The sequence below is a fragment of the Scyliorhinus torazame genome, chromosome 15 (assembly GCF_047496885.1).
Source record: "Scyliorhinus torazame isolate Kashiwa2021f chromosome 15, sScyTor2.1, whole genome shotgun sequence".
Classification (NCBI taxonomy): Eukaryota; Metazoa; Chordata; class Chondrichthyes; order Carcharhiniformes; family Scyliorhinidae; genus Scyliorhinus; species Scyliorhinus torazame.
The window spans coordinates 148945873-148971426 of record NC_092721.1 but is presented as its reverse complement, the minus strand read 5'-3'; the positions used below and the strand labels follow the sequence as shown (position 1 = coordinate 148971426).

The window sequence follows — 25554 nt, the reverse complement described above, 5'->3', positions numbered from 1 at the left end:
TTAGAGCCAGGTACTGCAGTAGGGGGTGTCGGTGCAGTTCGAGTGGTAGAACCCCCTGCAGGAGCGGGAGATGGTGACGACCCAGGTCAACAGCACACAGGTGATGTCTGCAGTGGAGGTTTCAGAGGGAGGTAGCCCAGTTACTGGCTGATGTGGTACAGGCCCAGAAGGTGGTACCCCCCCCACCCCCCTCCCCCCGGGCGCATCTGGTGGGCAGAACAGGGCGGAACCACAACACCTAGGACATCCGAACAGCAGCTGGGCATATCCAGGTTGCGATGCCCCAGAAAACGGCCTCCAAAGGGGACCCAGTTCACAGGGATCCATCTGGGCATAGAGTTAGGGCCCGCAAGGCCAGAAAAGTACACACCAGTTAAGCTGTCAGGGGTACAGTATAGCGTTAGGGGCTAGGGCACAAACCGGTGTATATTTGTTCACATGAAACATCGGTGCACAACGTTACAACCTACCTCGATGCTCTGTCAGAAGTATGTGAGGGGTGGGCTGGACGCTGAGGGAGTGCTGGATGGGCGTACATTGGGGTTGGGCTTGGCCCAGGTGCCGCAGATCAGACAACGCTCACCATTCCGTTGTCCCACCTCATCTCACTCCCCTCCCCCACTGTCCCCACCTCTGCCGCCCCAGTGATTCAATTGGACCATGTGATGGAATGGCCAGCTCAGATGCAGGAATCACCCAGGTGGACAGAGGGAAGTGCTACCGTGGGCAGGAGTCAGATGTTGTCGAATGGTGTGGACCAGAGCGGCTCGTCATCATCCACCATTCCATTAGCCAGACCCACTGTTACTGACAACCCAGAGCTCACACCCCATAGTTAGGCAGGTCGGTATCACTGAGGGGGTTGTGGGGATGGGATGTTGTGCCGCTGGCCAGGCCCCCTAGTCAGTGAACCTGGATGGGGTTGAGTGCGTCCCGCGTCAGCCCTGGCACACTCCTTGTGCAGGTTCCCGTGCCCACCCAGGCTCCAGGGCCTGGCTATCCTCGCCCTCTACCATATCCTTCCAATCGGACGAGGACTGGCATTTATCTCCCTCCTCCAGCACGTCACCTCTCTGCTGCACAATGTTGTGGAGGATGCAGCAGGCCACCACTTTGTGGGAGACCCTCCTAGCGCTATACTGGAGCATCCCCCAGAGCGGTCCAGGCACCCGAAACACATCTTAAGGATGTCATAGCACCACCTGATCACGCTGCATGGCGTCATTGTAGTCTGTGGCCTCCTGGGCATCAGTGACGACCCCTGTCGCCCAGGAGCCAACCCCATAGTTGGTGGGGCACCTTCGAAGAGGTCAGAAACCGTCACGTGTGCCAGGATAAAGGTGTCATGGACAGTGCCTGGGTATCAGGCGCAGACGAGCATGATGCACAGCTCATGGTTACGCACCAGCTGCTCGTTCACAAACCTTTTGGTTTGTGAAGACCGGAGTCATGGGCCGGTGCTAGTAGGGAGACATGCGTCCCATTGGTCATCTCCTGGACCTGAGGCATCTCAGAGATGATAGTGAACCCCATTGCCCAGGCATCTTGGTGGGCTCGGTCCACAATGATATATTATGGCGACTGGGCGTATTGGGCCTCCGCGATGGGAAATTCCGGACAGGTCCCCACTCGTCACCTGGAAGAACCCGGTGGCATAGTAGTTCAGGACGGCTGTCACCTTTACGGCCACCAGGACCGGACGTCCTCCCCCATTCTCCCGTGTGCCAGCTGCGTCATGATCTGGCAGGTATGTCTCACTGTCCCCCTGCTCAGCCAGATTCTTCGGCAGCATGCCCAGTTTATAAGGTCCTCGAATGACAGGCACTTCAAGTACACACGAGGCCTGACGCAGCGCCTCCTTTGCACCTCCTCCTCCGCCTGTTGTGATGCCGGCTCCCCATCCTCACCAGCTGCCTCGCAGGCTCCGCTGCTGCAGGTTCCTCCTAGAGTAGCTCCAGCTCATGCAGGTCAGTGCATCCCCCCCCCCCAATGGCTGCGGCAACGAGAAAGACGGCCACCATTCCTGGTTGAATTCCAAAGTTCATTGTCTGCAGGGGGTGAAAGGCGGACATGTTAGCATGGTGCGTACCTCCATGCGCAACCAGATCCACCGGGCTACACGGTGGCCCCGGTCTGCACTACATCCCCGGCCCCTGCATGTCCACCTCCCCCCTCCCCACATCCGCCCCCAGCTGCTGCCCCCCGCACTCTGCCCACCGCACCCCTGGCCCTGTCAGTGCCTGGCACCATGGGCACCTCTGGCTCTGGCGCCTGTCCCTGCTGCCAAGAGTACCATTGGCTGCCACTATCCATGCCAGTGGTACACGCCACAACCCTCATCCAGCGCCCTCCTGTGGAAGTTGCCCTTGGGTGGCTGCATGCTGCCGCGCCGACAGGTGGCGGCCAGTTTGGGTGGGGATTAGTGGGGTGGCGTCACCCATGCGGACAATATCACTCTGCACAACCACAGATAACAGTGGCCGATCAGCAGGGTGCACAGCAAGATGGCTGCCTAGCAGGACACAGCAATGGCGGACCACACCTGGACACCTCGGTCCCGTGGGGGGTTACCCCGGGCCCACGGTTCATTCCCTGGTCACTCCCGTCACCCTTCGCTTCCCCTCCTCCCCAGCCCTGCCAGCGGCTGGACCGGCAGCCTCTATGTGTCTTACCTCCTCTCTCCCCCTCGCCAGCCACGGTGCCAGTTTTTGGATTTTTTAAAACACTCATTGTCAGGAATTCCCCCTGTGGAAGCCCCGGAGAATACCGGGTCAGGCCTGCTATGCTAGCTGCATTTACTGTACATGCGGAGTAGAATGCATTGACACCGCTGTCAAGGCTCCGGAGCACTAAAAATTGGCATGCGGCCAGCACCCGCCATGATTTTGGCTTCCTGACCAATTCACCACCCAATCACCTTTCCCAATTTCGGTGCCAGCCCACAGAGAATCCCGCCCATGAACTTAATCATGCAGTCATCATTTAATTGCCTACAATTAATGGCTGGCAGATTAAAGTGTTATCGAAAAGAGAGCTACTAACCGGTTTATCCTGCTCTCACTGTAATGTCTGATCATACCTAGCCAGTGGTACCTTCCATAGCTGAAACAAGCTTGCCTGGAAAGTAAAACATCTGTTAATGAACAATTTGACAAATAAAGCTGTAAAGTCACCATACTTAAATAACTGAATAAATATATAAACAGAAATGGCTACCATACTGCCCTACAAAGCAACAATTACTGCATTTCAACAAAAAGGAGCATTTTGACATGTTTGAGGGTTGTGATAATAATGCATTATACAAATCTAAGTTTTGTTTATAGTCACAGCAGTGGATCTCCTGTCGCATTGCTCATTGCAAGACAGATTAACTGTTGTGTACAAGTTATGTTGTCATAGAATCCATACAGTGCAGAGACCATTCAGCCCACCAAGTCTGCACCGGCTCTTGGAAAGAGCATCCTACTTAAGTGAAGGCCTCCCCACCCTATCCCCATAACTCAGTAACGCCACCTAACCTTTTGGACACTAAGGGGGAAATTTAGCATGGCCAATCCACCGAATCTTCACATCTTTGGACTGTGGGAGGAAACTGGAGCACCCGGAGGAAACCAACGCAGACACGGGGTGAAAAAATGCAAACTCCACACAGTCACCCGAGGCCGGAATTGAACCTGGGTCCCTAGAGCTGTAAGGCAGTAGTGCTAACCACTGTGACATGTCATGACAGAGAGCTGGGAATTTAAAACTCTAATGATAAACAACTCCTACAATATTCATAAAAGAGGAAGAGGGCTTGCACAAGTTAACATTTATAAGTATTATTGAATTAAGACTTTTGTCCTAAACAAATTAATTAATAACCTTCAACTAATTATTAAATCAGTGGATGTTCTTGTGGTGGTAAATGGCAAGTCTTTAATCACCAGCAATTATGCATTCATTCAAAAGTTAATAAAGTGCACCCCATCACGGTTTTACAGATTTTATGCATTTTCTACCTCTTGGTCCATATGCTACATGTATGTCATTCCTCAACTCATATGACTAACAGGTGTCATAAATGCTTTAGTCACAGAAAATGATTCATTCTCAAGGACTGAGAACATTCTGGAAGAGTGTGGTTTTTTTTTTTAAAACACTGTCCCTTAAAGGTTAATCCAACGACTCTGGTTCCTGCTGTTACTCGAAAATACAGCATTTTACAAGAAAATGTAATTAAGCATTTTGAAGAAGCTGGAAACCTCTCGACTCTGGTGGACTGTTTACAAAAGGGGCAAATGGTGGTTAATGGCTTTGGAAAAAAGAACCCTGACCGGAAAACCTTTTCAAAGCTGGTAGGCTGGTTTTGGCTTTGGGGAGAAAACAAGAAGGATCAACAACTTGGGTAAAGAAGACAACAGCTCCTGTAGTTCCAGACCTAGTCCAAAGCAAAAGGTGAATGCAGGTTGCTCCAAAGTCGCTCAACTGACTACATGTTTTCTGCGAAGTTCACCTGGTAAGTAGTCCAAAAGTCATTGATTGTTTCGCAGACCACTGCAGTGACACCAACTGTATCACCAGGACACCATTTCAAGGACTCAATCATCTATTCTTTGCCTTTAAACGATTGACTTTTAACCTTTTGACAGAATTCCTCTTTTTTGTGGTGAGAGAGACAGACAGACAGAGTGAATGGGAGAAAGTGTGTGATAGCCCTCAACGTGACGAGTCTAGTTTTATAATTATTTTGTTGTTTATTGAAGGAACCTGGGCACAGAGGTCATTCTGAGATTCATTGGTAAAGCATTGGCATAGCTAGCTAGAGAAATAATTTAAATCTATATTGTGACCGTGGAGTAGTGGAACTAGAGACAGACAGTGCACTCCTCCCATCTCGGTCATAACTCAGGCAAACTTTCAAACTTTGTCAAAGTGTTATAACCTGCCTACTTACGATTGGCTGGGGACTAATGACTATCCCACAATCCTATGGGAGTATGAACTTCCCCAGTGAGGGGGGCGGAGAAACTCCTAGTATAAATAAGCTGGCCAGTTCTGGAACCAGCAGGAAGGAGAAGGTAGCAAGGGAAGTTACTGCTACTGTTATGTATATATTATTATAGTAAATAAACGTTATTACTTTGTATCCTTAAAACTCGTGCTGGATTCTTCGTGGCCCTTACAAAACTGGCGACGAAGGTAAAAGTGAATAGCTGTCTACACTGCTGAAGCCACCTCCCTGGATTTTTGTTGGATACAGGTTGGAAGTTGTTTTCTATTCTACCATGCCTCTGTCCGGACGTTTGGATGTTTTTGATGCTGCGCTGGAAAGCTGGAACCAGTACACACAACGGATGCGTTACTATTTCCGGGCAAACAATAGCACTGAAAACGAGCGCCAGGTGGTCATATTGCTCACCGCCTGCGGGCCGCATACGTTTGGGGTGATTAGGAGCCTTACGTACCCAGCTGCGCCGGACACCAAAACGTTTGACGAACTTGTGAATATAGTGGGGCAACACTTTAACCCAACCCCGTCCACGATAGTCCAGCGTTACCGGTTAAATACCGCTGAGAGGACCCCTGGAGAATCCCTTGCCGATTTTTTATCCAGGCTACGCGGGATTGCAGAATACTGTGACTATGGTGAGACCTTGTCAGAAATGTTACGCGACCGTTTGGTTTGCGGTATTAACAATGCAGCAACCCAGAGAAAGTTGTTAGCGGAGCCAACATTGACTTTTCAACAGGCAATACAAATAGTCTTGTCCCGAGAGAGCGCAGAACAAGGAGTACAGGAGCTACAGGGAATGGAAGTGCATGCCTTGGGGCGCAACCCTTTCCGCCCAAAAACGTCCGCCCGCACTTCTGCGGTACCTTGGGCGAGGCAACGACCGGACCGACGCCAGTGGCCATCGGACATTCCTCCCCGAAGGGAGCCTTCTCCAGAGCCAATGGATGAGGAGCCATGTCCGTGTCAGACTTGTAGGCGCCGACCCCGTCGCGGACGGCGGTCCTGGGGACGCCAGAGGCGCCGTCGTTCCGACCGAAACTGGGACCAGCCCAGGAGCCGTACCTTCCATGTGGATGAACTTGCGGCGACCACTCCGGAGGACGTGGAGACGGAGGACGACTGCCTGCAGTTGCATTGTGTGGCAGCTCCCCGTGTGGCCCCCATTAAGGTGACAGTACGGGTCAATGGCCACCCGCTGGAGATAGAGTTGGATACTGGCGCAGCGGTCTCCGTGATCGCCCAGAGGACATTCGACCGCATCAAGCAGGGTATACAGACCCTTACATTAACTGACTCACAGGTCAGGTTGGCCACCTACACGGGGCAACCACTGGACATTGCAGGAACTACAATGACCCCTGTTGTCTATGGACGCCAGGAGGGGCGCTTCCCACTTATCGTAGTGCGTGGCCATGGGCCCAGCCTGTTGGGTCGGGACTGGTTGCGCCATTTGCGGTTGCAATGGCAGCACATCCTCCAAACAGTTTCTGGAGGGTTGACTGAGGTGCTAGGACGATACCCAGAGGTATTCCAGCCTGGTTTGGGGAAAATAAAAGGGGCCGTAGCCCGTATCCAAGTTGAACCAGGAGCCACGCCGCGCTATTTCCGGGCGCGCCCAGTGCCTTACGCTTTGCTCGAGAAGGTAGAAGGGGAGCTCACTCGTCTGGAGAGTTTGGGTATTATCAGGCCCGTCCGTTTTGCTGACTGGGCAGCACCAATTGTACCAGTAATGAAGCCAGATGCCACAGTTCGCTTGTGTGGCGACTATAAACTTAGTGAATACAGTTTCCCGACTCGACCGATACCCAATGCCTCGCATAGAGGATCTCTACGCGAAACTTGCAGGTGGACTCTCATTCACAAAATTAGATATGAGTCACGCCTACCTGCAGTTGGAGCTGGACCCTGCCTCCCGACCATATGTAACAATTAACACACACCGGGGCCTGTATGAATATACACGGTTGCCCTTTGGAGTATCCTCTGCCTGCGCAATTTTTCAACGTGTTATGGAGGGCATTTTGAGAGGTTTACCACGTGTGGCTGTCTACCTAGATGACGTGTTGATTACAGGGACGTCGGAGCAAAAGCATTTGGAAAATCTGGAGGCTGTCCTTAGACGCCTTTCGGAGGCTGGAGTCCGTTTACGTCACACAAAGTGCGTATTTCAGGCAAAAGAAGTAGTCTACCTAGGTTATCGGGTGGACCGCGAGGGTCTGCACCCCGTCGCAGAGAAGGTGCGTGCAATTCAACATGCCCCCACCCCGACTGACACTTCGCATCTTTGTTCTTTTCTCGGTCTCGTAAACTATTACGGGAAGTTCCTCCCCAATCTGGCAACTACGCTGGCCCCCTTGCACCTGCTGCTAAAGAAAAATCACACCTGGGTTTGGGGCCAGCCGCAAGAAACCGCTTTCCGGCGGGTAAAGCAACAATTGTCGTTGTCTGGGTTACTAACCCACTATGATCCGGGAAAGCCTTTGCTCGTCACATGTGATGCATCCCCGTAGGGTATTGGGGCTGTCCTGTCCCACAAGATGGAGAACGGGGCCGAGTGACCGATACCTTTCGCCTCCCGCACATTGACTGCAGCGGAGAAAAAGTACGCGCAGATCGAGGAGGGGGGCCTGGCAGTGGTTTTCGCGGTGAAACGTTTCCACCAGTATGTGTACGGCCGCCATTTCACTATCGTGACTGATCATAAGCCCCTGCTGGGACTCTTCAGAGAGGATAAGCCAATACCGCCCATTGCTTCTGCACGGATCCAGCGCTGGGCTTTGTTGCTTGCTGCATATGAGTATTCTCTGGAGCACAAACCAGGTACGCAGATAGCAAATGTCGACGCACTGAGCCGATTGCCTTTATCGACCGGCCCCATGTCGACCCCCACGACCAGTGAGGTGGTTGCAACCCTAAATTTTATGGACACCTTGCCTGTCACGGCATCACAGATCCGTGAGTGGACCCAGACGGAGCCAGTCTTGTCAAAGGTTCGGCACATAGTCCTGTACGGTGGGCAGCATAGACAGCTCCCAGGCGAGTTGCGGGCATTTTCCTCCAAGCTGTCAGAGTTCAGCGTGGAAGACGGCATCCTCTTGTGGGGGACGCGTGTGATTGTCCCGGAAAAAGGCCAGGAGCTGATATTATCAGACTTGCACAATGGGCATCCGGGCGTGACCAAGATGAAAACGTTGGCCTGGAGTTATGTCTGGTGGCCAGGCCTCGACACCGACATTGAGAAGGTGGCCCAAAACTGCTCCATTTGCCAGGAGCATCAGAAGCTTCCGCCGCCTCGCCCCTACATCACTGGGAATGGCCAGGGCGGCCTTGGGCACGCTTACATGCAGATTTCGCAGGCCCTTTTCAGGGATCCATGTTCCTTCTACTAATTTAGACGCCCAGTCCAAATGGCTGGAGGTGCATAAGATGCAGGGGACAACGTCCTGCGCAACAATTGAAAAGATGCGTTTATCATTTAGTACGCATGGCCGCCCCGAGGTGCTGGTCACGGATAATGGCACTCCATTCACGAGTGAGGAGTTTGCTAGGTTTACAAAGATGAACGGCATCCGCCATATCCGCACTGCCCCTTACCACCCGGCTTCAAATGGGTTGGCAGAGCGTGCAGTGCAAACATTCAAAAGAGGCCTAAAGAAGCAGTCTTCCGGATCAATGGATACGAGACTGGCTCGCTTTTTGTTTACGTACAGGACCACCCCCCATGCAGTGACTGGGGTAGCTCCCACAGAACTCCTAATGGGCCGAAGACTTCGCACCCGCCTTAGTATGGTCTTCCCGGACATTGGCGCAAAAGTACGCCGCACACAAGAAAGGCAGGGACAGGGATTGTCTCGGCATCGTCCGATTCGGCAGTTTGCGCCCGGTGACCCAGTATTCGTGCGGAATTTTGCTGGTGGTGCCCAATGGGTTCCTGGTGTAATCTTTCGCCAAACGGGCCCAATATCTTACCAAGTGCAAGCCCAGGGTCGTCTCCAGCGAAAACATGTAGACCACGTCCGGTCCAGAAGATCATCCCCTCAAAAGATTCCCCTCCCCCGGAGCTCATTTCAACAGCCGCAAAGACCAGAGACAAGGGAAGGTAGTCCTCAAAATCTTCCACTGGTGCCTCACTCGAAGCCTGCGCAGGTCGTTACGGGACCGAATGGAGATAGAGACGCTGACATGACGGAGGCAGCAGACTCTGACTCCGAGATGGAGACACAGGATGAATCAGAGGGGGAATCCTCAGGTCCACAGGCAGTGGATGTACAACTGCGCCGTTCATCACGGATGCGCCGGTCTCCGTCTCGTTACACGCCGCCTGATCCAGCGCCGCGTGCAAATGGTGTCCGGCCTGCGGCCAAACGAGTTTGACGCCTTCCTTCGCCAGGGTCTTCGGTGGATTCCTTGGACTTTGGGGGGAGGGATGTTATAACCTGCCTACTTACGATTGGCTGGGGACTAATGACTATCCCACAATCCTATGGGAGTATGAACTTCCCCAATGAGGGGGGCGGAGAAACTCCTAGTATAAATAAGCTGGCCAGTTCAGGAACCAGCAGGACGGAGAAGGTAGCAAGGGAAGTTACTGCTACCGTTACGTATATATTATTATAGTAAATAAACGTTATTACTTTGTATCCTTAAAACTCGTGCTGCATTCTTCGTGGCCCTTACAAAACAAAGCTATTTAGTTACTAAAGACAGAGAAGCATAGAAAGGAACCAAAGGTGACTTTTCTGCTGGCATTTCTTCTCCTCTCACTGGGAAATAGTGTGGTATTTATTCTGCACATTTTTGTTTTACGACACCCTGGGATGGGGGTCAATTCCAAGCCCCCTTGACCTGGAATTGCAACTTAATTGAATGAACCAATAATTTGTGAGAAAGTACCAGAAGCCTCTGGAAATCATCCCACTCAGGCGGGATCCAATCACCACCTGTTACCAGGCAGAATACGGCCTGTTGGCCTATTCATTGGCCATCTGCCAATCAATCGAACCCAATCTACTCCATCTCTTTGGTGCTAAAGAGTCTGAGTTCTGCTAGGACCGCATACTAGTTTTTATTCCGCACTTTTGTGTGTTATGACACCCTGGGATCGGGGGAGGTCAATTCCAAACCCCCTTGACCGAAGTTGGAACCCAACTGGATTAACCAATAATTCTTAGAAAAATACCCAAAGTCTTGGGCCCTTGGCTGCCCAATAATTACAATCACCAGGTTTGTAAATTTAAACACAATTACTTTTTATTTTGAATTCTGCATTCTCTCTGCTGCTTGACTTAAAGATACATGTCCATTAATCATCCATGGACCAAAGTGATAACGGCAAAAATAAAGTAATCAACAGGAAGGACCCTCAGATACCTCCCTCCCGAAAAGGAATGAAACATCAGGTGAGGTATGCAAGACATAAATCACAAGCACATATCTATCCATCCATCTATCCCCATTATACAAGTTACGTTCTTAATCTCTACATTGAAATGAAATGAAAATGAAAATTGCGTATTGTCACAAGTAGGCTTCAAATGAAGTTACTGTGAAAAGCCCCTAGTCGCCACATTCCGGCGCCTGTTCGGGGAGGCTGGTACGGGAATTGAACCGTGCTGCTGGCCTGTCTTGGTCTGCTTTAAAAGCCAGCTATTTAGCTCTGTGCTAAACCAGCCCCAACCATAAGAACTAGTCAGCTCTTAAAGCCATGACAAAGCATCCACGAAAACATTATTCTTTCTAGGGATGTGTATAATTTTAACATTATACTGTTGTAATAAACAACTCCAACAGAATAATCTTGCTTTCCAGGTTTTAAACTTTTCGATAAAAACAAGCAGATTGCGGTCCGTATAAACTTAGCTTTATTTGTTGTCATGTCGGACATATACTTCAAAGTTCTGAAGGGTAGTAGCACTGCCCCTACCCCTATGTCACTTGCATCTGAAAAGTCCGGGGCAGCCATCACTGAATCACCCATTAATGTGGCCTTCAATCTCTCAAATTCTATTTGGTGTTCTGTGGACCACAGCTTTTTTGCTAGTTTCCGCAACATATCCAACATGCACTGTATAGAATTGCATGGAGGGATAGAGGGATTTGACCCTCTTCCCATGCAATCACAGAAGGTGTAACACCTGCCCCTTCACCTGATCCCTGCTTACCATCCAAGAGCCTAAACATTCTTTTCTTTTTTTTAAAAAAATATTTTATTGAAAATTTTTGGTCAACCAACACAGTACGTTGTGCATCCTTTACACAATATTATAACAACACAAATAACAATGACCTATTTTATAAACAAAAAATGAATAAATAATAAATAACAAAAATGAAAACTAACCCTAATTGGCAACTGCCTTATCACAAGTAACACTCTCTAAAAATATAATTTAACAGTCCAATATATAATTATCTGTCGCAACGACCTATACATATTATACAGTATATATTAACAACCCTGAGAGTCCTTCTGTTTCCTCCCCCCCTCCCCACCCCCACCCATCCCCCCTCCCCACCCCCACCCCCACCCGCCCATTCCCTCCCCACCCCCCCTCCCCCCTCCCCACCCCCCTCCCCCCCAACCCCCCACCCTCCCCACCCCCCCAACCCCCCACCCTCCCCACCCCCCCTCCCCACCCTCCCCTCCCCACCCACCCCCTCCCCCTCCCCCCCCCCCCGATCCAGGGCTGCTGCTGCTGCCTTCTTTTTTCCCATTCCATCTATCTTTCTGCGAGGCATTCGACGAACGGTTGCCACCGCCTGGTGAACCCTTGAGCCGACCCCCTTAGGACGAACTTAATCCGCTCTAGCTTTATAAACCCCGCCATGTCATTTATCCAAGTCTCCACCCCCGGGGGCCCAGCTTCTTTCCACATTAACAATATCCTGCGCCGGGCTACTAGGGACGCAAAGGCCAAAACATCGGCCTCTCTCGCCTCCTGCACTCCCGGCTCTTGTGCAACCCCAAATATAGCCAACCCCCAGCTTGGTTCGACCCGGACCCCCACTACTTTTGAAAGCACCTTTGTCACCCCCATCCAAAACCCCTGTAGTGCCGGGCATGACCAAAACATATGGGTATGATTCGCTGGGCTTCTCGAGCACCTCGCACACCTATCCTCCACCCCAAAAAATTTACTGAGCCGTGCTCCAGTCATATGCGCCCTGTGTAATACCTTAAACTGAATCAGGCTTAGCCTGGCACACGAGGACGACGAGTTTACCCTGCTTAGGGCATCTGCCCACAGCCCCTCCTCAGGGCATCTGCCCACAGCCCCTCCTCGATCTCCTCCCCCAGCTCTTCTTCCCATTTCCCTTTTAGTTCATCTACCATAGTCTCCCCTTCGTCCCTCATTTCCCTATATATATCTGACACCTTACCATCCCCAACCCATGTCTTTGAGATCACTCTGTCCTGCACCTCTTGTGTCAGGAGCTGCGGGAATTCCCTCATCTGTTGCCTCGCAAAAGCCCTCAGTTGCATATACCTGAATGCATTCCCTTGGGGCAACCCATATTTCTCGGTCAGCGCTCCCAGACTCGCGAACTTCCCATCCACAAACAGATCTTTCAGTTGCGTTATTCCTGCTCTTTGCCACATTCCATATCCCCCATCCATTCCCCCCGGGGCAAACCTATGGTTGTTTCTTATCGGGGACCCCCCCCCCAAGGCTCCAGTCTTTCCCCTATGCCGTCTCCACTGTCCCCAAATCTTCAGTGTAGCCACCACCACCGGGCTTGTGGTGTAGTTCCTCGGTGAGAACGGCAATGGGGCTGTCACCATAGCCTGTAGGCTAGTCCCCCTACAGGACGCCCTCTCTAATCTCTTCCACGCCGCTCCCTCCTCCTCTCCCATCCACTTACTCACCATTGAAATATTAGCGGCCCAATAATACTCACTTAGGCTCGGTAGTGCCAGCCCCCCCCCTATCCCTGCTACGCTGTAAGAATCCCTTCCTCACTCTCGGGGTCTTCCCGGCCCACACAAAACCCATGATGCTCTTTTCAATCCTTATTAAAAAAGCCTTCGTGATCACCACCGGGAGGCACTGAAACACAAAGAGGAATCTCGGGAGGACCACCATCTTAACCGCCTGCACCCTCCCTGCCAGTGACAGGGATACCATATCCCATCTCTTGAAATCCTCCTCCATTTGTTCCACCAACCGCGTTAAATTTAACCTATGCAATGTGCCCCAAGTCTTGGCTATCTGGATCCCCAGGTAACGAAAGTCCCTTGTTACCTTCCTCAACGGTAGGTCCTCTATTTCTCTACTCTGCTCCCCTGGATGCACCACAAACAACTCACTTTTCCCCATGTTCAATTTATACCCTGAAAAATCCCCAAACTCCCCAGGTATCCGCATTATTTCTGGCATCCCCTCCGCCGGGTCTGCCACGTATAGTAGCAAATTGTCCGCATACAAAGATACCCGGTGTTCTTCTCCTCCTCTAAGTACTCCCCTCCACTTCTTGGAACCCCTCAACGCTATCGCCAGGGGCTCAATCGCCAGTGCAAACAATAATGGGGACAGAAGGCATCCCTGCCTTGTCCCTCTATGGAGCCGAAAATATGCAGATCCCCGTCCATTCGTGACCACGCTCGCCATCGGGGCCCTATACAACAGCTGCACCCATCTAACATACCCCTCTCCAAAACCAAATCTCCTCAACACCTCCCACAAATAATCCCACTCCACTCTATCAAATGCTTTCTCGGCATCCATCGCCACTACTATCTCCGTTTCCCCCTCTGGTGGGGCCATCATCATTACCCCTAACAGCCTCCGTATATTCGTGTTCAGCTGTCTCCCCTTCACAAACCCAGTTTGGTCCTCGTGGACCACCCCCGGGACACATTCCTCTATTCTCATTGCCATTACCTTGGCCAGGATCTTGGCATCTACATTTAGGAGGGAAATAGGTCTATAGGACCCGCATTGTAGCGGGTCCTTTTCCTTCTTTAAGAGAAGCGATATCGTTGCTTCAGACATCGTCGGGGGCAGTTGTCCCCTTTCCTTTGCCTCATTAAAGGTCCTAGTCAATACCGGGGCGAGCAAGTCCACATATTTACTATAGAATTCGACTGGGAATCCATCCGGTCCCGGGGCCTTTCCCGTCTGCATGCTCCTAATTCCTTTGACCACTTCTTCTACCTCGATCTGTGCTCCCAGTCCCACCCTTTCCTGCTCTTCCACCTTGGGAAATTCCAGCCGATCCAAGAAGCCCATCATTCTCTCCCTCCCATCCGGGGGTTGAGCTTCATATAATTTTTTATAAAATGTCTTGAACACGCCATTCACTCTCTCCGCTCCCCGCTCCATCTCTCCTTCCTCATCCCTCACTCCCCCTATTTCCCTCGCTGCTCCCCTTTTCCTCAATTGGTGTGCCAGCAACCTGCTCGCCTTCTCCCCATATTCGTACTGTACACCCTGTGCCTTCCTCCATTGTGCCCCTGCAGTGCCCGTAGTCAGCAAGTCAAATTCTACATGCAGCCTTTGCCTTTCCCTGTACAGTCCCTCCTCCGGTGCTTCCGCATATTGTCTGTCCACCCTCAAAAGTTCTTGCAGCAACCGCTCCCATTCCTTACTCTCCTGCTTCCCTTTATGTGCCCTTATTGATATCAGCTCCCCTCTAACCACCGCCTTCAACGCCTCCCAGACCACTCCCACCTGGACCTCCCCATTATCATTGAGTTCCAAGTACTTTTCGATGCACCCTCACCCTTAGACACCCCCCCTCATCTGCCATTAGTCCCATGTCCATTCTCCAGGGTGGGCGCCCTCCTGTTTCCTCCCCTATCTCCAAGTCTACCCAGTGTGGAGCGTGATCAGAAATGGCTATAGCCGTATACTCCGTTCCCCTCACCTTCGGGATCAACGCCCTTCCCAGCACAAAAAAGTCTGTTCGCGAGTAGACTTTATGGACATAGGAGAAAAACGAGAACTCCTTACTCCTAGGTCTGCTAAATCTCCACGGGTCTACACCTCCCATCTGCTCCATAAAATCTTTAAGTACCTTGGCTGCTGCCGACCTCCTTCCAGTCCTGGACTTCGACCTATCCAGCCCTGGTTCCAACACCGTATTAAAATCTCCCCCCATTATCAGCTTTCCCATCTCTAGGTCCGGAATGCGTCCTAGCATCCGCCTCATAAAATTGGCATCATCCCAGTTCGGGGCATATACATTTACCAAAACCACCGTCTCCCCCTGTAGTTTGCCACTCACCATCACGTATCTGCCCCCGTTATCCGCCACTATAGTCTTTGCCTCGAACATTACCCGCTTCCCCACTAATATACCAATAAATTCTGGTGGAGAGGTAACCCGAGACACTACACGTGTAGTGTCTCCCACCCGCCCTCCTCCTCTAACCTAATAATAAAACCCATTGGTCTGAGGTAAGTACCATATTTTTATTATATTATTATTATTTTTTATAAAAATTTAATTTAGTTGTTAGCCAGATCTTGGTAGAAAGTTAGAGGAATGGCAGGGAAGGGAGTGCAATGTTCCTCCTGCAGGATGTTTGAGGTGAGGGATGCAGTTAGTGTCCCTGCTGATTTTACCTGCAGGAAGTGCTGCCATCTCCAGCTCCTCCAAGACCGAGTTAGGGAACTGGAGCTGGAGTTGGAAGAACTTCGGATCATTCGGGAGGCAGAAGGGGTCATAGATAGCAGCTTCAGGGAATTAGTTACACCAAAGATTGGAGATAGGTGGGTAACTGTAAGAGGGACTGGGAAAAAACAGTCAGTGCAGGGATCCCCTGCGGTCGTTCCCCTGAGAAACAAGTATACCGCTTTGGATACTTGTGGGGGGGACGACTTACCAGGGGTAAGCCATGGGGTACGGGCCTCTGGCACGGAGTCTGTCCCTGTTGCTCAGAAGGGAAGGGGGGAGAGGAGCAGAGCATTAGTAATTGGGGACTCTATAGTCAGGGGCACAGATAGGAGATTTTGTGGGAGCGTGAGAGACTCACGTTTGGTATGTTGCCTCCCAGGTGCAAGGGTACGTGATGTCTCGGATCGTGTTTTCCGGGTCCTTAGGGGGGAGGGGGAGCAGCCCCAAGTCGTGGTCCACATTGGCACCAACGACATAGGTAGGAAAGGGGACAAGGATGTCAGACAGGCTTTCAGGGAGCTAGGATGGAAGCTCAGAACTAGAACAAACAGAGTTGTTATCTCTGGGTTGTTGCCCGTGCCACGTGATAGTGAGATGAGGAATAGGGAGAGAGAGCATTTAAACACGTGGCTACAGGGATGGTGCAGGCGGGAGGGTTTCAGATTTTTGGATAACTGGGGCTCTTTCTGGGGAAGGTGGGACCTCTACAGACAGGATGGTCTACATCTGAACCTGAGGGGCACAAATATCCTGGGGGGGAGATTTGTTAGTGCTCTTTGGGGGGGTTTAAACTAATGCAGCAGGGGCATGGGAACCTGGATTGTAATTTTAGGGTAAGGGAGAATGAGAGTATAGAGGTCAGGAGCACAGATTTGACGTCGCAGGAGGGGGCCAGCGTTCAGGTAGGTGGTTTGAAGTGTGTCTACTTCAATGCCAGGAGTATACGAAACAAGGTAGGGGAACTGGCAGCGTGGGTTGGTACCTGGGACTTCGATGTTGTGGCCGTTTCGGAGACATGGATAGAGCAGGGACAGGAATAGATGTTGCAGGTTCCGGGGTTTAGGTGTTTTAGTAAGCTCAGAGAAGGAGGCAAAAGAGGGGGAGTTGTGGCGCTGCTAGTCAAGAGCAGTATTACGGTGGCGGAGAGGATGCTAGATGGGGAATCTTCTTCCGAGGTAGTATTGGCTGAAGTTAGAAACAGGAAAGGAGAGGTCACTCTGTTGGGAGTTTTTTATAGGCCTCCTAATAGTTCTAGGGATGTAGAGGAAAGGATGGCGAAGATGATTCTGGATATGAGCGAAAGTAACAGGGTAGTTATTATGGGAGACTTTAACTTTCCAAATATTGACTGGAAAATATATAGTTCGAGTACAATAGATGGGTCGTTTTTTGTACAGTGTGTGCAGGAGGGTTTCCTGAAACAATATGTTGACAGGCCAACAAGAGGCGAGGCCACGTTGGATTTGGTTTTGGGTAATGAACCAGGCCAGGTGTTGGATTTGGAGGTAGGAGAGCACTTTGGGGACAGTGACCACAATTCGGTGACGTTTACGTTAATGATGGAAAGGGATAAGTATCCACCGCAGGGCAAGAGTTATAGCTGGGGGAAGGGCAATTATGATGCCATTAGACGTGACTTGGGGGGGATAAGGTGGAGAAGTAGGCTGCAAGTGTTGGGCACACTGGATAAGTGGGGCTTGTTCAAGGATCAGCTACTGCGTGTTCTTGATAAGTATGTACCGGTCAGACAGGGAGGAAGGCGTCGAGCGAGGGAACCGTGGTTTACCAAGGAAGTGGAATCTCTTGTTAAGAGGAAGAAGAAGGCCTATGTGAAGATGAAGTGTGAAGTTTCGGTTGGGGCGATGGATAGTTACAAGGTAGCGAGGAAGGATCTAAAGAGAGAGCTAAGACGAGCAAGGAGGGGACATGAGAAGTATTTGGCAGGAAGGATCAAGGAAAACCCAAAAGCTTTCTATAGGTATGTCAGGAATAAGCGAATGACTAGGGAAAGAGTAGGACCAGTCAAGGACAGGGATGGGAAATTGTGTGTGGAGTCTGAAGAGATAGGCGAGATACTAAATGAATATTTTTCGTCAGTATTCACTCAGGAAAAAGATAATGTTGTGGAGGAGAATGCTGAGCCCCAGGCTAATAGAATAGATGGCATTGAGGTACGTAGGGAAGAGGTGTTGGCAATTCTGGACAGGCTGAAAATAGATAAGTCCCCGGGACCTGATGGGATTTATCCTAGGATTCTATGGGAGGCCAGGGAAGAGATTGCTGGACCTTTGGCTTTGATTTTTATGTCATCATTGGCTACAGGAATAGTGCCAGAGGACTGGAGGACAGCAAATGTGGTCCCTTTGTTCAAAAAGGGGAGCAGAGACAACCCCGGCAACTATAGACCGGTGAGCCTCACGTCTGTAGTGGGTAAAGTCTTGGAGGGGATTATAAGGGACAAGATTTATAATCATCTAGATAGGAATGATATGATCAGGGATAGTCAGCATGGCTTTGTGAAGGGTAGGTCATGCCTCACAAACCTTATTGAGTTCTTTGAGAAGGTGACTGAACAGGTAGACGAGGGTAGAGCAGTTGATGTGGTGTATATGGATTTCAGCAAAGCGTTTGATAAGGTTCCCCACGGTAGGCTATTGCAAAAAATACGGAGGCTGGGGATTGAGGGTGATTTAGAGATGTGGATCAGAAATTGGCTAGCTGAAAGAAGACAGAGGGTGGTGGTTGATGGGAAATGTTCAGAATGGAGTACAGTCACAAGTGGAGTACCACAAGGATCTGTTCTGGGGCCGTTGCTGTTTGTCATTTTTATCAATGACCTAGAGGAAGGCGCAGAAGGGTGGGTGAGTAAATTTGCAGACGATACTAAAGTCGGTGGTGTTGTCGATAGTGTGGAAGGATGTAGCAGGTTACAGAGGGATATAGATAAGCTGCAGAGCTGGGCTGAGAGGTGGCAAATGGAGTTTAATGTAGAGAAGTGTGAGGTGATTCACTTTGGAAGGAATAACAGGAATGCGGAATATTTGGCTAATGGTAAAGTTCTTGAAAGTGTGGCTGAGCAGAGGGATCTAGGTGTCCATGTACATAGATCCCTGAAAGTTGCCACCCAGGTTGATAGGGTTGTGAAGAAGGCCTATGGAGTGTTGGCCTTTATTGGTAGAGGGATTTAGTTCCGGAGTCGGGAGGTCATGTTGCAGCTGTACAGAACTCTGGTCCGGCCGCATTTGGAGTATTGCGTACAGTTCTGGTCACCGCATTATAGGAAGGACGTGGAGGCTTTGGAGCGGGTGCAGAGGAGATTTACCAGGATGTTGCCTGGTATGGAGGGAAAATCTTATGAGGAAAGGCTGACGGACTTGAGGTTGTTTTCGTTGGAGAGAAGAAGGTTAAGAGGAGACTTAATAGAGGCATACAAAATGATCAGGGGGTTGGATAGGGTGGACAGTGAGAGCCTTCTCCCGCGGATGGATATGGCTGGCACGAGGGGACATAGCTTTAAACTGAGGGGTAATAGATATAGGACAGAGGTCAGAGGTAGGTTCTTTACGCAAAGAGTAGTGAGGCCGTGGAATGCCCTACCTGCTACAGTAGTGAACTCGCCAACATTGAGGGCATTTAAAAGTTTATTGGATAAACATATGGATGATAATGGCATAGTGTAGGTTAGATGGCTTTTGTTTCGGTGCAACATCGTGGGCCGAAGGGCCTGTACTGCGCTGTATTGTTCTATGTTCTATGTTCTATAGCCACCCCCCTGTTTTTCGCATCTAGCCCCGAATGGAACACCTGCCCCACCCATCCTTTGCGTAGCCTAACCTGGTCTATCAGTTTCAGGTGCGTTTCCTGTAACATAACCACATCTGCCTTAAGTTTCTTAAGGTGTGCGAGTACCCGTGCCCTCTTTATCGGCCCGTTCAGCCCTCTCACGTTCCACGTGATCAGCCGGGTTGGGGGGCTTCCTACCACCACCACCCCCCCCCCCCCCCCCCCCCCCTTGTCGATTAGCCATCCCCTTTTTCCAGCTCCTCACCCGGTTCCCACGCAGCTGTATCTCCCCCAGGCGGTGCCCCACCGCCATTCCCTCCCATACCAGCTCCCCCCTCTCCCCAGCAGCAGCAATCCAGTAATTCCCCCCTCCCACCCGCCCCGCTAGATCCCCCGCTAGCGTAATTACTCCCCCCATGTTGCTCCCAGAAGTCAGCAAACTCTGGCCGACCTCGGCTTCCCCCCGTGACCTCGGCTCGCACCGTGCGACGCCCCCTCCTTCCTGCTTCTCTATTCCCGCCATGATTATCATAGCGCGGGAACCAAGCCCGCGCTTCTCCCTTGGCCCCGCCCCCAATGGCCAACGCCCCATCTCCTCCACCTCCCCTCCTCCCCCCATCACCACCTGTGGAAGAGAGAAAAGTTACCACATCGCAGGATTAGTACATAAAACTCCTCTTTCCCCCCTTTTTAACCCCCCTCTTTGCCCCCCACATTCGCCCCACCACTTTGTTCCAACGTCTTTTTAATAACCCGCTCATTCCAGTTTTTCTTCCACAATAAAAGTCCACGCTTCATCCGCCGTCTCAAAGTAGTGGTGCCTCCCTCGATATGTGACCCACAGTCTTGCCGGTTGCAGCATTCCAAATTTTATCTTCTTTTTATGAAGCACCGCCTTGGCCCGATTAAAGCTCGCCCTCCTTCTTGCCACCTCCGCACTCCAGTCTTGATAAACGCGGATCACCGCGTTCTCCCATTTACTGCTCCGAGTTTTCTTTGCCCATCTAAGGACCATTTCTCTATCCTTAAAACGGAGGAATCTCACCACTATGGCTCTGGGAATTTCTCCTGCTCTCGGTCCTCGCGCCATCACTCGGTATGCTCCCTCCACCTCCAACCGACCCGCCGGGGCTCCGCTCCCATTAACGAGTGCAGCATCGTGCTCACATATGCCCCGACGTCCGCTCCCTCCGCACCTTCAGGAAGACCAAGGATCCTCAGGTTGTTCCTCCTTGCGTTGTTCTCCAGTGCCTCCAACCTTTCCACACATTGTTTCTGATGTGCCTCATGCGTCTCCGTCTTCACCACCAGGCCCTGTATGTCGTCCTCATTCTCGGCTGCCTTTGCCTTCACGACCCGAAGCTCCCGCTACTGGGTCTTTTGTTCATCCTTTAGCCCTTCGATCGCCTGTAGTATCGGGGCCAACAGCTCTTTCTTCATTTCCTTTTTGAGCTCTTCCACACAGCATTTCAAGAACTCTTGTTGTTCAGGGCCCCATGTTAAACTGCCACCTTCCGACGCCATCTTGGTTTTTGCTTGCCTTCCTTGCCGCTGTTCTAAAGGATCCACTGCAATCCGGCCACTTTCTCCTCCTTTTTTCATCCGTATCCAGTGGGGATTCCCTTCTGGTTTACCGCACAGTGTTTTTAGCCGTCAAAATTGCCGTTGGGGCTCCTATCAAGAGCCCAAAAGTCCGTTTCACCGGGAGCTGCCGAAACGTGCGACTCAGCTGGTCATCGCCGCACCCGGAACTAAACATTCTTTTCAAGTGAGGCAGCGTCTCATGTGCACCTTCTTCCATCGAGTGTATTGCATTTGTTGTTCCAAATGTAATCTACTCTACATTGGAGAGACTAAATGCAGACTGGGTGATTGCTTTACAGAACACCTTCAGTCCATCCGCAGGCAGAACGCAGACTTTCCTGTCACTTGCCATTTCACTCACCATCCTGCTCTCATGTCCACATGTCTGTCCTTGATCTACTGCAATTTTACAGTTAGGCCCAGTGCAAACTGGAGGAACAGCACCTCATCTTCCAATTAGGCACATTACAGCATCCGGCCTTAACATTCAGTTCAACAACATCAAATTCTCCTACACCTTTAATTTCTACCATTTCCTTCCATCCATCCATTTTTCACTCACCATTGTTCTCCCTTCCTCAACTCCACCTGGGCCATTTGCTTCCTGTTCCTAGTTGTCCTTTAACAGTAAGAAGTCTTACAACACCAGGTTAAAGTCCAACAGGTTTGTTTCAAACACTAGCTTTCGGAGCACGGCTCCTTCCTCAGGTCAGGTTTGAAACAAACCTGTTGGACTTTAACCTGGTGTTGTAAGACTTCTTACTGTGCTCACCCCAGTCCAACACCGGATGCGCATCATGGTCCTTTAACACACTGCTTTCCTTTGTTCTGCCATTAACACATTCTAATCTCTTAAATGTGCCACTATCATCACCCTTCTTAGCCTTGATCACCACAATTTACATTCCCTTTGTCTTTCTGTCCATAACATCTTTGTCAATCTCCATCTATTGCTGGCCCTTTATCCAGCCCCGCTGCTCTCCGTCCCCACAACAACAATATCAATTTGACCCTATTTCCAGTTCTCTCAAGCTTTGACAAAGAGTTAGCTCGGTCTTCTCTCCAAAGCTGCTGTCAGACCTGTTGAGATTGTCCAGTATTGTTTTTGTTTGAGTTACAGTGGCTGTCTTGGCCAACATTTATGGCTATGCTCATTTGTGGAATGAAGCATTTTCTGCACATGCTCAGTTGCAGTCTCATGTCAGAGTATCAGCTTGTAGAAACAAACAAATTGGCTTGGTGCAGACTGACAGTATGTTCAAGTTACTCATATTTAGATCATTGTAATCCATAATCAATTTAATAATAATCTTTATTAGTATCACAAGTAGGCTTATATTAACACTGCAATGAAGTACTGTGAAAATCCTCTAGTCGCCACACTCTGTACCCTGTTCCAATACACTGAGGGAGAATTCAGAATGTCCAATTCACCAAACAAGCACATCTTTCAGGACTTTGTGGGAGGAAACCGGAGCACCCAGAGGAAACCCACACAAATACAGGGAGAATGTGCAGACTCCGCACAGACAGTGACTCAAGCTGGGAATCGAACCCGGGTCCCTGGCTGTGAAGCAACAGTGCTAAATACAGTGCCACTGTGCCGCCCCTGGCAAGCTCTTGTATCCACTCCACCTATGATTTATCAATTGTTCCTTCCTACTGAGACGCCATCAGAGATTGGGAACGGAGATGATCTAATGTGTGTAAAGAACAAAGAACAATACAGCATAGGAACAGGCCCTTCGGCCCTCCAAGCCTGCACCGATCACGTGTCCTATCTAGACTAACCTCGAGACCCTGTCTGTTCATGTACCTATCCAGATAAGTCTTAAAAGTCGCTAACGTATTTGCCTCAACCACCTCACTTGGCAGTGCATTCCAGGCCACCACCACTCTCTGTGTAAAATCCGCCCCCCACACATCTCCACTGAACCTTTCCCCCTCACCTTGAACTTGTGTCCCCTTGTAATTGTAGGGCAGGCAATAAGCAAAGAAATAACTGATGCATGTAGAAATGGTACAGCAGCTATCATGGGGGATTTTAATCTACATGTCGATTGGTTTAACCAGGTTGGTAAAGGCAGCCTTGAGGAGGAGTTTATAGAATGTGTCCGGGATAATTTCCTGGAACAGTATGGAATGGAACCTACAAGGGAACAAGCGGTCCTAGATCTGGTCCTGTGTAATGAGGCAGGATTGATTAATGATCTCATAGTTCGGGATCCTCTTGGAAGGAGCGACCACAATATGGTGGAATTTAAAATACAGTTGGAGAACGACAAGGTAAAATCAAACACTAGTGTTTTGTGCTTAAACAAAGGTGATTACAATGGGATGAGAGAAGAACTAGCTACGGTAGACTGGGAGAAAAGACTGCATGGTGAAGCAGTTGAGGAACAGTGGAGAACCTTCCGAGCGATCTTTCACAGTGTTCAGGAAAGGTTCATACCGACAAAAGAGAAAGACAGTGGAAAGGGGAAAAATCGACCGTGGATATCTAAGGAGGTGAGTGAGAGTATCAAATTGAAGGAAAAAACATACAAAGTGGCAAAAATTAGTGGGAGACTTGAGGACTGGGAAGTCTTTAGGGGACAACAGAAAGCTACTAAAAAAGCTATAAAGAAGAGTAAGGTAGACTATGAAAGTATACTTGCTCAGAACATAAAAGCAGATAGTAAAAGCTTCTACAAATATACAAGACAAAAAAGAGTGGCTAAGGTAAATATTGGTCCTTTGGAAGATGAGAAGGGAGATTTAATAATAGGAGACGGGGAAATGGCTGAGGAGCTGAACAGGTTTTTTGGGGTCAGTCTTCACAATGGAGGACACAAATAACATGCCAGTGACTGATGGAAATAAAGATATGATAGGTGAGGACCTTGAGATGATTGTAATCACTAAGGAGGCAATATTGGGCAAGCTAATGGGGCTAAAGGTAGACAAGTCTCCTGGCCCTGATGGGATTCATCCCAGAGTGTTAAAAGAGATGGCTAAGGAAATTGTAAACGCACTAGTGATAATTTATCAAAATTCACTAGACTCTGGGGTGGTCCCAGAGGATTGGAAAGTAACAAACGTGACACCACTGTTTAAAAAAGGAGGTCGGCAGAAAGTGGGTAATTATAGGCCGGTAAGCTTAACTTTGGTTGTAGGGGAAATGATGGAATCTATCATTAAGGAGGAAATAGCAGGGCACCTGGAGGGAAATTGTCCCATTGGGCAGACGCAGCATGGGTTCACAAAGGGTAGGTCGTGTCTGACTAATTTGGTAGAATCTTTTGAGGACATTACCAGTGCAGTAGATAACGGGGAGCCAATGGATGTGGTATATCTGGATTTCCAGAAAGCTTTTGACAAGGTGCCACACAAAAGGTTGCTGCATAAACTAAAGATGCATGGCATTGAGGGTAAAGTGGTAGCATAGGTAGAGGATTGGTTAACGAACAGGAAGCAGAGAGAGTGGGGATAAATGGGTGTTTCTCTGGTTGGCAACCTGTAACTAGTGGGGTCCCTCAAGGATCAGTGTTGGGCCCGCAGTTGTTCACAATTTACATAGATGATTTGGAGTTGGGGACCAAGTGCAATGTGTCAAAGTTTGCAGACGACACCAAGATGAGTGGTAAAGCAAAAAGTGCAGAGGATACCGGAAGTCTGCAGAAGGATTTGGATAGGTTAGGTGAATGGGCTAGGGTCTGGGAGATGGAATTCTATGTTGCCAAGTGTGAAGCTATCCATTTTGGGAGGAATAACAGCAGAATGGATTATTATTTAAACGGTAAGATGTTAAAAAATGCTGCTTTGCATAGGGACCTGGGTGTGCGGGTGCACGAGTCGCAAAAAGTTGGTGTGCAGGTGCAACAGGTGATTAAGAAGGCTAATCGAGTTTTGTCTTTCATTGCTAGAGGGATGGAGTTCAAGAATAGGGAGGTTATGCTGCAATTGTATAGGGTGTTGGTGAGGCCGCATCTGGAGTATTGTGTTCAGTTTTGGTCTCCTTACCTGAGAAAGGACATATTGGCACTGGAGGGAGTGCAGAGGAGATTCACTCGGTTGATCCCAGAGTTGAGGGATTAGATTATGACGAGAGGTTGAGTAGACTGGGACTGTAGTCATTGGAGTTTAGAAGGATGCGGGGGGATCTTATTGAAACATATAGAATTATGAATGGAATAGATAGGATAGATGCGGGCAGGTTGTTTCCACTGGTCGGGGAAAGCAGAACTAGGGGGCATAGCCTCAAAATAAGGGGAAGTAGATTTAAGACCGAGTTTAGGAGGAACTTCTTCACCCAAAGGGTTGTGAATCTCTGGAATTCCTTGCCCAGTGAAGCAGTTGAGGCTCCTTCTTTAAACGTTTTTAAGAAAAAGATAGATACCTTTCTAAAGAATAAAGGGATTCGGGGATATGGTGTACGGGCCGGAGAGTGGAGCTGAGTCCACAAAGATCAGCCATGATCTCATTAAATGGCGGAGCAGGCTCGAGGGGCCAGATGGCCTACTCCTGTTTCTAGTTCTTATGTTCTTATGTTCTTATTTCCGCCCTGGGAAAAAGCCTCCAACTGGTCA

General features: G+C 49.9%; 1 protein-coding gene across 6 annotated transcripts in view; it reads right to left on the bottom strand.

Annotated features, from left to right (window-relative positions):
• The window catches only part of LOC140391890 (actin-binding protein WASF3-like), a 203880-nt gene that overhangs the window by 130972 nt on the left and 47354 nt on the right, over positions 1 to 25554 (bottom strand). For all 6 annotated transcript variants that reach the window (XM_072476914.1, XM_072476911.1, XM_072476915.1 and 3 more), the window contains one exon: positions 3043 to 3117. The gene's annotated coding sequence lies outside the window, so the exon portion shown is untranslated. The remainder of the gene's footprint in view (positions 1 to 3042; positions 3118 to 25554) is intronic.